Here is a 17,234-nt window from a genome sequence, read left to right on the forward strand (position 1 = left end):
AGATGCCTTCACCTCACAATACAAACCCGTCAGTGCATCTGGATTATACTCACGTTATTTTTGAGTCAAATGCTCATGAGCTCTCTTATTTTCCACTCGCGGTTAATTTGAGCTTCTATATTCCGCCCTTAGCTGGAGGGCAGAATTATTTTGTGGATAAATTTGGGAGCTGTCATAGGAAATTCGTTAGGCTTAAACGGATGCACATTTCAATTTCCTATATTATTATTATATTATGGTGCTACTTAAAGTTTTGTGTAGCACATGCGCAGTTATCTGATCAGCTGCTGCGTGCTTTGAACTGTTTTGACTGGGCTCAATTGGAGTAGCTGACTGAAAGAAAAGAAGGTCGAGATGGGACCTGTCTGAAACTAGCGCTGTCCGGGAGGCAACCCGAAGTTTAAATTCTTAGCTGTTTTACATTTCAGTTTTGTGTGTGTAATAAATGGTTTTGCAACCATAGACTCTGAACAATTTAGGCTTGGTATTTGGTCGTATTTGTGGTTGCTATTCGCGTCTTTTGCAGGTATTTCACTTAGGCCTAGGAGTTCGTGCATTAGGGGGCTCTCGATCGAGCACAGTTCTACTCGATCGAGTTCCTAACTCCCTCGATCGAATGATAATCTTCCTCGATCGAGCACCCACAGAAATTGCCATTTCGATCGAGTAACCAGTTCTCCTCGATCGAGTACTTATGTAGCCCATTTTCCTCGATCGATCACTTTTGCAACTCCTGTTCCTCGATCGAGTTAGCTTGCTTTGATTCGCTTCCTGTGACGCCACTGTGAAGCTGTTTGTGACCTCCCATGTTGCTGGCTGGTTTGGGGAGGTCCCTTCTTCGCGTATTCTTGTGAGTTTTCCGTATCTCCACTCTCTCCGTTTTAGTTTGCATTTCCTTTCCCTATTTTTGGGTACAATGAGGGCATTGTACGGTTTGGTTTGGGGAGGTTATGCATCCATATCTGTGTCTGTATATTGTTTTTACTGCATTTCTGTTATCACGTTTAATTTCTGTATCCATTGTTGTTTATTTTTATAAAAATTAAAAATCTCATAAAAATTAAAAATTTATAAAAATCAAAAAATATTCACATTTCATTTTGCATATAGGTTGAGTCAGAACGGTAGATTTCCGTGATGAAACTGCACTTTAACTTGTCATTTTTACTTGAGCCTTGCATCTAATTGACAGTTATTAGTTTAGTCATGCACATACCTACGAGTTAATGTTGAAAATATAGCTGACTGTGTAGACTTGACCTGATAAATTGGCAATCTACTTTAAAATTTCTAAGTTTTAGAGCCGTATAACTGGTGTCATTTGTGACCGGTTTCATGTAGGATTGAGAGTAGTACTCCTTGCATAACATGTTTCATTAATTTTGCACTTTTATGAAATTCGATTGCTTGTCACTTGCATACATTCGGGTTTGTGGTCGGTGTCACATGCAGGGAGGTGCTTACAATATCCCTTTCTTTCATTTTTACCCATTTAGCTCCACTTTAGCCAAATATAGCCTTTTTGACCCATTAGCTACACCCAAAATTTAGCCTGCCAGTCAAGCTAGTTTAGTATAATTATTGCGGTATGTTTCATTTTGTTGCGAGTTCGGCTCACTTTCATTTGTACGGAGTTGGTGAAAAAGAAAGAAATTGGAAAGAAAGAATGAAGAAGAGACGTAAAAAAAAATGAAAAAAAAAAAAGAAAAAACGTGAAATCAGTGAAGTAAAAGAAGAAAAAGAATTGGAATTTGAAAAGAGGCTGTTTTGTGCTTAGTCTATCTTGTGACGGTCTACTCCTCTGTTTTATTCATATCTTTTGAGGAGATAGTGTATTTGGTTAGTGAGTTTTCTGCCAACGAAGGGCACTTGTGCTTTATTTTCTAGTCAGCTGAGATTCGGATGGTTTTATATTGTCCTGTTTAGGAGCTAGCTTGACGCTTTCCCTCCACATTTCCATAATTTATTTTGCCTTTTCTCGCCTGTAGCCTCACTTTTCCATATCATTTGTAAACCCTCGGCTGTGACGGACATTGTTGGTTGGAATGTGTGTATGGTACTTGAATCATCTGTCATTTTTGTTGCATGCATGTTATGTAGGTCGCAGTTTAGGTGAGTGACTGTTCTCTCTTTCTCTCTTACACATTTATATTCACCCTTTGCTTCATGAGAGAAGAGTGACCCGTGAGAGTCCGATTTTGTTGGTCTTGCAAGGTCGATAGGTCAGCTCTATTTATGGACATCATACAACTCGTTTGCGTATTGACTGTGGTAGCTATGACTGTTAATTTTCGATTGCATTAAATTGGTTCAAGTAGACAAGTTATAGCTAGCTCTGAGTTTTCATATCCGTTCCATTAGTTTGCATTTAATTTGCTTGGGGACAATCAAAGGTTTGGTTTGGGGAGATTTGATGCGTGCATTTTATATAGGTATTTTGTACTTCATTTGCACGCATTTCTATGGATATTTAGTAGTGTTTAGCTACAAATGTCCCCCGAATCGTCTACTTTGGTTTGTCTTGTATTATTTGCAGGTATGAACCGAAGATGAGCATAATCAAGCCTAATACATGTCCCTACACGTGCATTTAGGAGATGAGTTGAGTCGGAGCTTGGAAACTACTAATTGTGATGCGCAAAGAAATAAGATAGCTAGGCGAGCAAAGGAAGAACTTCAAATTGCTAGTGCCTACTTTGAAGAGCCATATCTCTAGTTCTACAACTGATTTTCAGGTGATTCCAATTGGAGATGAAAGCTTGTCCCCTTAGTTTCCAACGCCACCGGAAACGCCCTGTTTTCCCAAGTAAAGAAGAAATGGCAGCCGTTTGAAGTTCAGTGTGCGAAGCAGGAATTGTGCGCTGGAAAGTACTCGATCGAGTATAATTGTGTTCGATCGACTCCTTTTTCTACTCGATCGAGTAGTGCCTATTTAATAAGTGTTCGATCGAGTACCTAAAGTACTCGATCGAGAGGTTTTAGCTTGGATTTGCTCGATCGAGTGATATAAAAGTCCTCGATCGAGTATTTAGCTATTATACTCGGGATTTTTAATCCGTGTTTAGGTTATCTTTTGTTTATTTTCACTTTCCTATATAAGGAAGTCGTCATTAGGTTAATAAACATCACTTATCACATCTCATATACTCTTAATCACTGTTTTTACTCTTAATCACTGCTGCTACCTTGTTCTTTTGTCGGATTCTAAACTTCTGTAACCTTTCTTTTCTTTTTTATATTAATTCTCTTTTGCTTATTCCTTCATTATGTTTGTTCTTGCTTCTTCCTTTTCTTTTGCTTTATTCATTATTATGTTTAGCTAATTCTTCTACTAGGATATAGGGGATTCAATGAATTGATGTTAGTTGCTAATTAGGTTTGCAGATCTGTTGCTTAAATCATGTCTTTGTTGTTAATCACTGCATATAATTTTTCTTGTCTACTTGAGTCGACACAACTAGATAATTAATCTTGGTAAGCCTTGACCTAGACCGAAAGGTTGGAAGGGGTGAGACCTGCAGTGAACATTAGGATGCTTTAGTGAGGGCGGAAGCTAAGCTAATAGTATTTTAGGGCGAATTGAGACCGGAAGGAGATATTCGTTGCCCCTTAGACCGATACAATCGACCGATTTGTGACCTTAGCTGCAATTATCTGACATTCATTGATGACCCGACAATCCTAGTTCTCTCTCTTTTTTGTTAACCCCTTTATTTTTATCGCTCAATTTCTCTTGTCTCCTCTCTTAGTTTAGAAATCGTACTCAAACCCCCGTTACTCTTAGACTAACTTAAAACAGATAAATCTCATTTTTGCCTCCCTGTGGAGATTGACCCTACTTACCGCTAGCTTCTGTTAGTAGTACTTAGGTATTTATTTTTGGTACCTGATGACGATATCAACTATGTTGTGTCTAATTTTTTTCGTTGTGCAATTCCTCATGTCAGGTGTCTTACTAATATATGGGGTCATTATCCTTTACCCAGTGGTTCTACCAAATGCTTATTCATTGGTGTCGACAATTGTGCAGGTATGAATACTCTGGATATGGGCCATCTACTTGTAAGGTAGGTTGCAGTTAACAAACATAAGCTTGAAGTTAAAGTTACGATTGACTTCTTACAAAATTTGTGATGGATTTACTCTCAACTTTGCTTTATTTTTTCAGTAAAAAGGTCATCTTCTAAACAAAAACACATGGTTAAATGTGTTATATCACTTATTATCAAAGTGGGACAATGGATGATACTAACATGGTATGGAGTAATAAATTGCAGGCAAGTGATGCAATATCTGATGCAACTTGCAATGTTGGTACAAATTTATAGTTGTCTGGAAGCTATGGATAATTTTGTGCTTGACTTAACAGCTAGGGAGTTGTTTTACTTGTTATGATGTAGCGATGTTGGATAAAATCGTCATATCTCATATCTTATAGAGGAATAACTTACTCTCTCTATGTGTTGTTGCATATTCAAATGGATCAAAACATCTCTGAGTCCCTGCTTTTTTATATGTCTTCCCTTAAAAGTTAAAACCCTTTAAATTGGAATCTCATACCCACCTTCGTATCTTCGTATCTTTTAATGTCAGTGACGCTTCTCTCTTTTTTTTTCTTTTTTCTTTTTTTTTAATGATTAGGGTATCTGGGAGTGACATACTCGAAGTAGAAGCATAGCCTCAGCCCTCAGGCAAATTAAAATCCACAAGATTGCTTTTGGAGAAGATTGAATCCATCCAAGTTTTAGCCATTAAATTCTACCTTATTTGCGGGAGTGACACTTCTCTTTAGTCACGTAGAATTGATAAACTTAATGACTATCGAGTACTCCCTCCTATTATATATATTCTTCCCCCTTATTTTTTGCAAAAAAAAATTAAAAAATGAATTTGAACCACACAAAACACACTACCTGTAACACCCCCATACTCCAAGTGCCTTACCAGGACCACTCAGGTATAAGGATACTACCATCTCGGTTACCCGAGGCATGATATTCATAAGACAATAACGAAACAACTTTAAATAATATAAGTTTAGTGAAAGGTTACAACTGAAACCAAATACCAAAATACGATACATGTTCTCAAAACCAACTGTCTACTGAGTTAACTGAAATGTTATAAAACTAGTAAAGTTACAGAGGAAGACTTCTATCGTCAGACGGTGGCACATCCCAGCTATCCCAGTACTCAACTCAAACATGCTCAATTACTGCTCACCATCCCCGAATGGATCACCGCAGGTTTTACAAACAACAACACGGGGTCAGTACTAATCACACAATCTATATATATCAACAATACGATAAACAGATATTCACACCGTCACACACACAATCACACCAGTCCCATCAATCTCAATCACCTGTCCACTGGACCAGCCCTGCCAGTGGGGGACCGCAGCCGTACCCACCAAATCCCCGCTCCTCATATTGAGCGATACCCCTGTCCATTAATGTGCACATCCCCTTCCGTGGCGGGTTCCACGAAGGGCGAAACTAGGACGTGAAGCCACTCCCGCAAGTGACTCCACTTAGCCGAGAACGCATCTCGAGAATCAGAGACAAACAATCACAATCACAGCCGTCACAATACAATTACGATATTAAACAATCAATCTCAACACATCAACAATCATCTCATTATGGGACTAATACTGAGTAGGAAATCCTACCGGAAAGCACAACTATCGAGACGGTATCATCACAAATTTGTATCAAAAAGCCTCTTCTACAAAACCTCCTCTTATCATACAAACACATAAACACTGCCAAATCACAATCTACACAAAACCCCCAAATCCCCATATTAGGGTTTAACCAACTTAAAGGAAATACTGTAAAAACGGTACATAGATCTTACCCTCGACGCAAGGATCTCAACGGTATAACGAAAGGTGCAATCCGACCTTCCAAACTCCGGGATTTGCTAACAATGCGATTAATAGCAAGAACGTACTTTGCTTTCTCTCTTGACAGTAATTTAGGTTTTGAAAAGTGTTTAAGAACAATGACGGAAAAGATTATATACCTTAATCGCATAATTAACAAAACCCGAGAAATAACTCCCCGTAAACCGGCTACTCGATCGAGTAGCTAAGGTACTCGATCGAGTGCCCCCCTTACTCGATCGAGTATCATAGTTACTCGATCGAGTACCCAACAGGCCAGAAACTATTTTAAAACGCAACTCACCCTTACTCGACAGAGTAAGGCCTACTCGATAGAGTACCCAGAGACTTATAAATACGGAGTATTACAGTCTTCCCTCCTTAAAAAGAACTTCGTCCCCGAAGTTCAAACCACAACAAAACAAAGATACACCCACAACACTTCCGACTCAACAACCAAAACAAAACTCAACATAAAACATGTTACTAACCCAACTCATCCCGACAAACCTACCGACACAACATACAAAAAGGGGTATAAAACTCTTAAAAACTCTTCGCGATCATCTCCTGCCCCCCTAAAAGAAACAAGGTTACGTCCCCGTAACCATACATACCTGATCAAAAAGAAAAGAGTAACGCTGTTTCGTAGCTTCCTCTGGCTCCCATGTAGCTTCCTCAGTCTCGTGATTAGACCAAAGGATCTTAAGCAAAACTGTCTCACCACTCCTAATCTTCCTAACCTTTCGGTCAAGAATCTGCTTAGGCACCTCAAGATATGATAAGGACTCATCTAGCTCTAAGTTCTCTGCCTCTAACACATGTGACGGGTCACTCACATACTTCCGCAGCTGCGATACATGAAACACATTATGCACTCTCTCTAACGCAGCTGGTAAAGCCAAACGATATGCAACTTCCCCAATTCGCTCCAAGATCTCATAAGGCCCGATAAACTTCTGACTCAGCTTGCCTTTCTTCCCAAATCTCATAACCCCACGCATAGGAGACACTTTCAGAAGAACCTTGTCCCCAACCTGAAACTCTATATCCCGGCGATGTAGATCTGCATAACTCTTTTGCCTATCCTGAGCTGCTCTCATCCGTTCCCTGATCATCTTAATCTTTTCAACCATCTCATGTACCATCTCTGGTCCTAAAACCACTACCTAAGCACTATCGTCCCAACAAATCGGACTCCTACATCTCCTCCCATACAAAGCCTCAAACGGTGCCATACCAATACTAGTGTGATAGCTGTTGTTGTAAGAAAACTCTATCAAGTCCAACCTCTGTTCCCAGCTACCACAAAAGTCCATCACACAAGCTCGTAACATATCCTCAAGTGTTTTGATCGTTCTCTCAGTCTGTCCGTCTGTCGCAGGATGAAATGTTGTACTCATCTTCAAAGTTGTTCCCAACGATTCCTGCAACTCTTTCCAAAACCTTGATATAAATCTCGCATCTCTGTCAGACACTATGTCCTTAGGGACTCCATGTAACTTAAGCACGTTCTTTCGATAGGCCATAGCCAATTGTGCTTTAGTCCATGTATCTTTCATTGGAACAAAGTGAGCTGACTTTGTCAGTCGATCCACTATTACCCAAATCATGTTGTTATCCTGTTGACTCTTTGGCAAACCCACGATAAAATCCATGGAAATGGATTCCCACTTCCACTCAAGTACCGTTAAAGACTGAATCTTACCTTGTGGTCGTCGTTGTTCCCCTTTAACTCTCTGGCATGTCAAACAACGGGCCACAAACTCAGCGGTCTCTTTCTTCATCCCAGGCCAACAAAACGTGTTCTTTAAATCCTTATACAATTTGTCACCACCTGGATGTACTGAATATGGTGTATTATGTGCCTCTGTCATGATAGTCTTTTTCAACTCCTCATCTTTAGGGACACACCACCTACCGTCAAACCTCAAACTACCATCTGTATGAATAGAGAATCGAGACACTGTCCCTTTCTCTACTCCAGCTCTCCACTCCATTATCTTAGGATCCAACGCCTGTTTACCTCGAATATCATCATAAAGATCAAGCTGTATTATCAGATCTCCCATGGCATCTCCTTTCTGCATCATATGTATCTCAAACCTCGCTACCTCATCTCTCAACCTCATCAAAGATAGAGTTGTACACAAAGAATGTACACTCTTCCTACTCAAAGCATCTGCAACAACATTGGCCTTCCCTTCATGGTAGATAATTTCCATGTCATAGTCGCCAATCAGCTCCATCCACCTCCTCTGTCTCATATTCAACTCCTTTTGAGTGAAGATGTACTTGAGACTCTTGTGATCAGAAAATACCTTAAAGATTGCTCCATAAAGGTAATGTCTCCATATCTTGAGAGCAAACACCACTGCACCCAACTCCAGATCATGAGTAGGGTAGTTCTCTTCATAAGGCTTCAATTGCCTAGAAGCATAGGCAATCACCTTACCGTTCTGCATCAACACACATCCCAACCCATTCTTTGAGGCAACTGTATAAACCTCAAAGTTCTCAATCCCCTCAGGTAATGCTAAGATAGGAGCTGTGGTCAAACGCTTCTTTAATGTTTGGAACGCCGTTTCACAACTCTCATCCCAACGAAACCTGTTCTCTTTCCTCATCAACGCTGTCATAGGTCTAGCTATCTTGGAGAAATCTTTCACGAACCGTCTGTAGTATCCAGCTAAACCCAAGAAACTTCTGATCTCAGCAACATTCTTTGGTGCTTCCCACTTTGTTACTGCTTCAATCTTTGCCGGATCCACAGCTACCCCATCCTTAGAGATCACATGCCCCAGAAAAGCAACTTTCGCTAACTTAACTCACATTTGGATAGCTTAGCATACAACTCATGTTCCCTCAAAGTCTGCAACACAATCCTCAGATGCTCCTCATGCTCCTCCTTAGTCTTTGAGTAGACTAAGATATCATCGATAAACACCACCACAAACTTGTCCAAAAACTGTCTGAAGATCCTATTCATCAAATCCATAAACACTGCCGGTGCATTAGACAACCCAAACGGCATCACCACATACTCATAATGGCCATACCTCGACGTGAAAGCTGTCTTTGGTATGTCCATCTCTCTAATCTTCACTTGATGGTACCCCGACCTCAAATCAATCTTGGAAAAGACTGATGCACCACTCAACTGATCAAACAAGTCATCTATCCTTGGCAAAGGATACTTGTTCTTCACTGTCACTCGGTTCAGCTCTCTATAGTCTATGCACAACCTCAAACTCCCATCTTTCTTCTTCACAAAAAGAACTGGTGCTCCCCACGGCGATACACTAGGTCTAATGTATCCCTTCTCTATCAGGTCATCTAACTGCTTCCTAAGCTCCTCCATCTCCTTAGGACCCATCCGGTACGGTGCCTTAGAGATTGGCCCCGTCCCCGGTTTCAACTCAACTGTGAAATCTATCTATCTTCTCGGTGGCAACCCCGGAATCTCCTCCGGAAACACATCCTCAAACTCTCCCACCACTGGTATCTGATCAACTGTCGGACTCTCTATCCGGTCATCTCTCACATGGCACAAGATCAAAGGACACCCCTTCCTCAGGTAAGACTTCAAAGTAATAAAATTTAATCAACTTAACTTTGGGTTTGACTAGAAACCCACGATAAGACACACTAACACCCTTAGGACCTCTCAAAGACACTTTCTTTTGATGACAGTCTATCTTAGCTTTATACTTTCCCAACCAATCCATCCCAACTATCATCTAAAAACCGTTAAAAGGAAACTCTAGCAAGTCTACAGGTAGATCAACTTCCCCAACTATCATAGGTACATCCCTATATAACCTCCCACATGATACAGGTCACCCGAAGGTATAAAAACTTTTTCACTAACAGACTCATATACCCTCAAACCCAACCGTTTAACATGACTCAAAGATACAAACGAATGAGACGCCCCCGAATCAAACAAAACAAAGGTATGAATACCGTTAACAAGAAAAGTACCAGTGATAACGTGTGCATCATCTTCAGCTTCTTTCTTCTCCATCATGAACAGCTTTCCACTGGTCTTCTGTCCACCTCCCTGGACAGTACTGGCTGATGTGGTCGGCTTAGCACCCGACCCTTGATTGTTGTTGTTGTTCGTCGGTGGTTTCTGATAAGAATTACCGCCGTTGCGGTTACCTCCACTCTGGTATCTCTGACTTCCCCGGTTTGACCATGATCCAGTTGGTCTATTACTCGCATAGCTTTGCGCAGGTCTCTGGAAAGTTCCAGGTGCACTTGTGCACTCATGTCTCTTGTGGCCTACACCACCACAACCATAGCAGGTCGTTCCCCAACTACCACTAACACTTTCACGGCCACGCCCAAAGGAAGCTCCAGCACTGAACCCTGACCCAGAAGAAAACCCTTTAGACTGATTGTGGTTGCCTTTCTTGTGACTAGACTGGCCACCACCCTCGCTCTCAGACTTTCTTTTCTCAACACCCACTCTCTCCTGACCCATCTCCACCAACCTCTCCGCTCTCCCAGCCCTCTCATAAGCCTCCTTAACGTCAGTAAGGACTCCCACGGGTAACTTATCCATAATCTTAGGGGTCAAACCCCTCTCAAACCTCAGCGCCAGGTTCTCCTCACTCAAACCCATATCCTCGGCATACCTAGACTTCTCATTAAACTGCCTGTAGTACTCGGCCACAGACATGTCAGATGTCATCTTAAACCCATCGAACTCCTCTCTCAACTTACTCCTCAGATGCTCCGGTACAAACTCTTTTCTCATAGCCTTACGAAACTCTTCCCAAGGTATAGCAGGTAAACCTTGGTTCGCATACAACTCCTTAGCACTCACTTTCACTGTAACACCCCCTCATACCAAGGTGCCTTACCAGGACCACCCCACCATGAGAGTGTGTTACCATCTCGGTTACCCGAGGTTAGTACATACCAAAAGCGTCTGAATTGAGCACGATTATTAAAGTACTGAGAAATGTAGAGTTTACAATATCCAAACCCAAATACTGTTTAACAAAATACAACTTCAAAGTCTTAACATTAATTGAAAACCCACTAAGACTCAGACGGTGATGATATGACTCGTGGTGGCAAATCTCCCAAGACAATCCCCAAGCTCTCACTAGCAATACCATCAAGCTGCTCACCATCCCCGAATGGATCACCGCATTCCACAAATAACAACGGGGTCGATAATACTCAACTAATAAGACAAACAAATGCAATAATTGTCCTTCATCACCAATTCCCAATCATCCAAGCTCACACATGGAATCGACTACACACCAAAGTGTGTAGCCCTGCCAGATTACCCATCGCAACAGGTAATCCTCGCCGCCAGTGGGTGACCGCAGCCGATCCCACCTAGTCCAGCTCCTCAATGAGCGACAACGATCCCTGTCCCTTAATGTGCACATCCCCTCCCGTGGCGGGTTCCACGGAGGGCGAACTAGGGTGTGAATCCACTCCCGCAACTGACTCCACCACAATCACAATCACATGACATCGCAGTCATCTCAATCCCCTCACACCAACATTGTCACAAAAACCTCCATACTCCGATGATCAACAGACAACGATAATTACAACAACATGTCATACAAAGCACGATGGCGAGTAGGAAACCCTACCTTAGCAATCAACAGCAGTATGCAACACGGACAATCAAAAAGGCTCATCTACGAAGTCTTCTCCTATACAATGATCATGCAACACGATTACACTGTACAATTCCCAAAATCCCCTTCTCATATAAATGTACAGTAACCCAAAAAGTACAAATAATCACGAAGATAAAACTTACCAACAGTGCAACGAGAACTTATACGCAAGAATCACGACGATAACCCACACAATGACGCTACGAAATGCTTAAGAGAAGGATTAGGGAATGATTTGGGTGTGATTAGGGCAACGTAGAAATGATAAAGCTTTTAAAATGATATTAGAAACTGACGCGGAAATATAAAATACCCTAAACATTCCCTAATCAAACCGTCGAAATCACACTCCGCCAAACCGGACACTCGGTCGAGTAAGTGCATACTCGGCCGAGTGTCCAATACTCGGTCGAGTATTCACTATACTCGGCCGAGTATTCCTCGGCAGAACCAAAATAACACGCAACCATAGCACTACTCGGCCGAGTAGGCTCTACTCGGTCGAGTAGTCACCAAGGAAAATCCGTAGTGTTACAATCTTCCCCCCTTAAAAAGAACTTCGTCCCGAAGTTCACACTCTACTATACAAGCAAGCGCAACACTACGTCACAAGACTATACCGACTACATAAGACAACTCCAAGGAACTATACAAGCACCACAACAAGTTACCACAAAATCATTTCCCGACTCGAACCAAAACAAAGAAAAACAAAACAAAACACCATCGCGACCATCTCCTACCCCCTTAAAAAGACAACGGTTACGTCCCCGTAACCAAACATACCTGATCAAAAAGGTTAGGAAAACGTTCTCGCATAGCTTCCTCAGGTTCCCATGTGGCTTCCTCCACATTATGATTAGACCACAGGACCTTGAGTAAGACCGTCTCACCATTCCGGGTCTTACGAACCTTGCGATCAAGAATTTTCTTAGGAATCTCGGCATAGGACAAGGATTCATCAAGTTCGATGTTCTCCATCTCAAGGATATGCGACGGATCACTCACATACTTCCGGAGTTGAGATACGTGAAAAACATTGTGCACTCTATCCAACGCTGGTGGTAAAGCTAACCTGTAGGCTACCTCGCCAACACGGTCCAAAATTTCATAAGGACCTATAAACCTTTGGCTTAGCTTACCCTTTTTCCCAAACCTCATAACACCTCGCATAGGTGACACTTTCAAAAGAACCTTGTCACCTACCGCAAACTCAATGTCCTGCGGTGTAAGTCGGCGTAGCTCTTACTGCGATCTTAAGTCGCTCTCATCTTTTGGCGAATCAACTGGATTTGCTCAACCATATCTTGAACCAGTTGTGGCCCTAAAACCACTGCCTCGGAACTATCATCCCAACACACTGGACTTCGGCATTTTCGGCCATACAAAGCTTCAAAAGGTGCCATCCCAATGCTTGTATGATAACTATTATTGTATGAAAACTCGATCAAATTAAGTCTGTCTTCCCAACCGCCCCCAAAGTCCATAACACATGCCCTTAGCATGTCTTCTAAGGTCTTGATGGTCCGTTACGTCGACCATCGGTTGCGGATGAAAAGCTGTACTCATTTTCAACGTTGTACCCATCAACTCTTGCAGTTCTTGCCAAAACTTTGATATGAACCTCGCATCACGATCAGAAACGATATCTTTCGGTATACCATGTAACCGAACCACATGCCTTCTGTAACCCAATGCCAGCTGCATCTTAGACCAAGTATCCTTCATGGGAACGAAATGGGCTGACTTGGTTAACCGATCCACAATCACCCAAATCATGTTGTTACCTTGTTGTGACCTAGGTAGCCCCACAATGAAGTCAATGGAGATCGACTCCCACTTTCACTCGGGTACTATCAAAGACTGAATCTTACCTTGTGGTCTCCTTTGTTCACCTTTGACCCTTTGGCAGGTCAAACATCTAGCCACAAACTCAGCTACATCCCTATTTATGTTCGGCCACCAAAAAGTCTTCTTAAGGTCTCTGTAAAGCTTGTCACCACCGGGTGAATCAATAAGGAGTGCAATGAGCCTCTGACAAGATCATTCTCCTTAACTCTGCATCGTCAGGAACACACCATCTCCCATCAAAACGAACACTCCCATCTGGATGTATAGAAAACCTGGAAGTTGCTCCACTCTCTACCTTTGACTTCCACTCCTGGATCTTAGGATCAAGCTCTTGCTTACTTTTGATGTTTTCATACAACTCTGGCTCGATCGTCAAATCCCCGATGGTATCCCCCTCTCGAATCATAAAGATCCCCAAACTAGACATCTCATCTCTCAACTTCAGCAAGGACATAGTTGTACATAGCGAATGAACGCTCTTCCTACTCAATGCATCTGCAACAACATTAGCCTTACCCTCGTGATAAATGATCTCCATATCATAATCTCCAATCAGCTCCATCCACCGTCTCTGTCGCATGTTAAGCTCCTTCTGAGTGTAGATATACTTTAGACTCTTATGATCAGAGAACACCTTAAAAGTTGCGCCATAAAGGTAGTGCCTCCAAATCTTAAGAGCGAACACAACTGCACCCAGCTCCAGATCATGAGTAGGGTAATTCTCCTCATATTGCTTCAGCTGCCTCGAAGCATAGGCTATCACTTTCCCTCCCTGCATCAAGACACAACCAAGACCATTCTTTGAAGTGTCGGTATAGACCTCAAAGTTCTCACAACCCTCTGGCAAGGCTAGGATAGGAGTTGTGGTCAAGCGTTCCTTTAAGGTCTGAAACGCCGTTTCACAACTCTCATCCCAAACAAATCTAACTTCCTTCCTCATCAAGGATGTCATAGGCCGCGCTATGGTAGAGAAATCTTTCACAAATCTCCTGTAGTAGCCGGCAAGGCCTAAGAAACTCCGAATCTCAGCAACATTCTTCGGCGATTCCCACTTGGTAACGGCCTCAATCTTACTAGGATCCACAGATACCCCCTTCTTAGATATTACATGGCCCAGAAAAGCCACTTCCTCTAACCAGAACTCACACTTGGATAACTTGGCATAGAGCTGATTTTCTCTCAAGGTCTGCAGAACTATCCTCAAGTGCTCTTCATGCTCTTCCTTAGTCTTAGAATAAACTAAGATATCGTCGATGAAAATAACCACAAACCTATCCAAAAACGGTGTAAAGATTCGGTTCATCAAATCCATAAAAGCTGCTGGCGCATTGGTCAACCCAAAAGGCATCACCACGTACTCGTAGTGACCATAACGAGATCGGAATGCTGTTTTAGGAATATCCTCATCTTCTATCCTCAGCTGATGGTACCCTGACCTCAGATCAATCTTAGAAAACACACCTGCTCCACTTAGCTGATCGAACAAATCATCAATCCTCGGCAACGGATACATATTCTTCACTGTGACCCGATTGAGCTCTCTGTAATCAATGCACAGTCTCATACTCCCATCTTTCTTCTTTACAAAAAGGACTGGAGCTCCCCACGGTGACACACTAGGCCTGATATAACCCTTGCCTAACAATTCATGTATCTGCTTTTTCAACTCTGCCAACTCTTTAGGTGCCATACGGTAAGGTGCCTTAGATATAGGACCCGTTCCCGGCTTAAGCTCCACGCTGAAATCAATATCCCTCTTGGGAGGCAAACTCAGTATTTCCTCAGGAAAGACATCTTCGAATTCTCTCACCACGGATATCTCAGAAGTTGTCGGCGGCTCTACTCGGTGATCTCTCACATGACAAAGAATCAAGGGACACTTCTTCCTTAAACATGACTTTAAGGTCATCACAGCTATGAACCTACACTTAGGCTTTACTAAAAACCCTCTATAGGACACCCTAACACCCTTGGGCCCCTTTAAGGACACTCTCTTTTGTCGACAATCTATCCTGGCATCATACTTACCTAGCCAATCCATCCCGACAATCACCTCAAACCCATCCATAGAAAACTCTAACAGGTCTACTGGTAAATCTACCCCTCCAATCACCATGGATATACACTTATATAACTTGAGACACGACACAGACTCCCCTGAAGGTATGAACACATCATCTTTTACAACCTCAAACTTCCCCAAACCCATAGACACAGCATGACTTTTAGATACAAAAGAATGTGTAGCCCCGGAATCAAACAAAACAAAGGACGGTACATTATGAACGAGAAAGGTACCGGTAACTACATGAGCATCATCTTGTGCTTCCTGCTTGTCCATCATGAAGAGCTTTCCACTGTTTTTCTGTCCTCCACCCTGAACTGAATCATTGGAGGTACTTGGCTTAGCTGCCGAATCCTGAGTGACGCTGTTGTTCACGCGCGATAAGATCCACCACCACCGCGGTTGTAACCGCCCCCAGTTACCCCCGTCCACCTCTGTTGCCCCATGAACCTCCCGGTCGGTTACTAGCAAAACTCGAGTCGGCCCCGAGAAAAATTCCCGATCGAGCTCCCGAACCATTGTCGGGCTTGTAGCTCGTGCATTCCCGTCTTTTGTGGCCTATCCCACCACGGTTGAAGCACGTAAGGTTGGTGTTGTCACTTCATCGCCCGACCCCCATTCTTTCCCCGACCACGAGAACCTCCGGAGAAACCAGCTCCACTAGAAAAAGCCTTGGCATGGTTGAAATTCCCTTTCTTGTTGGTTGGTGACTATTGTTTCCACCATCGGCCTTCCTCTTTTCTACGGCGGTTCTCTCCTCGATCTCCCTTGAGAGATCCACCATTCTCTCAGCTTGACCCGCTCTCAGATACACTTCCTTGAGGTCAGTAGCAACCCCAGCTGGCATACGACTCACGATCTTAGCAGATAAGCCCCTCTCAAAACGGAGAGCCAAACCTCTTTGCCCGAGCTGCATATCTTCAACATAACGAGATAGCTCCAAAAACCGATGGTAGTAATCGGTGGTCGTCATCTCCTCGGTCATGGTGAAAGAATCAAAGTCGGATCTCATCTTGTGTCGGATATGCTCCGGCACAAACTGCTCCCTCATAGCACTCTTCAACCCAGACCACGGAATAGCCCCTTCCGCCTGGTAGTAAGCTCTAGCATCATCCTTGACATTCTGCCACCAAACTGCAGCTTCACCTCTTAGGTAGTACACTACCTGCTCAACAATCATGTCCTCGGGGCACTTAACCATTTCCATGAGAGCTTCAATCTCACGGTGCCACTTCTCGAGCAGCTTTGGTTCACCTACCCCATTATATGTGGGAGGGTGGAAACGAGCAATGTTGATGCTAAGCTGGGTTGCATCCATCGACTTCTCGTTCCCTTTTCCCACATTTTTGAGAGCTTCAAGGAGGGCCTCTTGTTGCTCAATCATGCGAGCAACCTCGTCAAGAGTCATCTCCGAAGCTTGGATCTGCGTAGGAGTTCTTTTGGGCGGCATTTTGAGCTGATAAGAATTAAAGAAACATAAACACATGCTCAAAATTTAACACTCTTCCGCCACAAGAACACTCGGCCGAGTATACATCATACTCGGTCGAGTAAAGCCAACTCGGTCGAGTATCCCCCCAGATACTCGGTCGAGTATCGACTCCAGAAGCGAACGTCAAAACACAAAAACAACACTCGGTCGAGTGTAACAACACTCGGCCGAGTGGACACTACTCGGTCGAGTATACGTTCATACTCGGTCGAGTTATCACAAACAGTAGCGACTGCTACTTTCCATCAAACAACACTCGGTCGAGTTCTTGGTTAC

The sequence above is a fragment of the Silene latifolia genome, chromosome 1 (genome assembly GCF_048544455.1).
Source record: "Silene latifolia isolate original U9 population chromosome 1, ASM4854445v1, whole genome shotgun sequence".
In the NCBI taxonomy this organism is placed as follows: Eukaryota; Viridiplantae; Streptophyta; class Magnoliopsida; order Caryophyllales; family Caryophyllaceae; genus Silene; species Silene latifolia.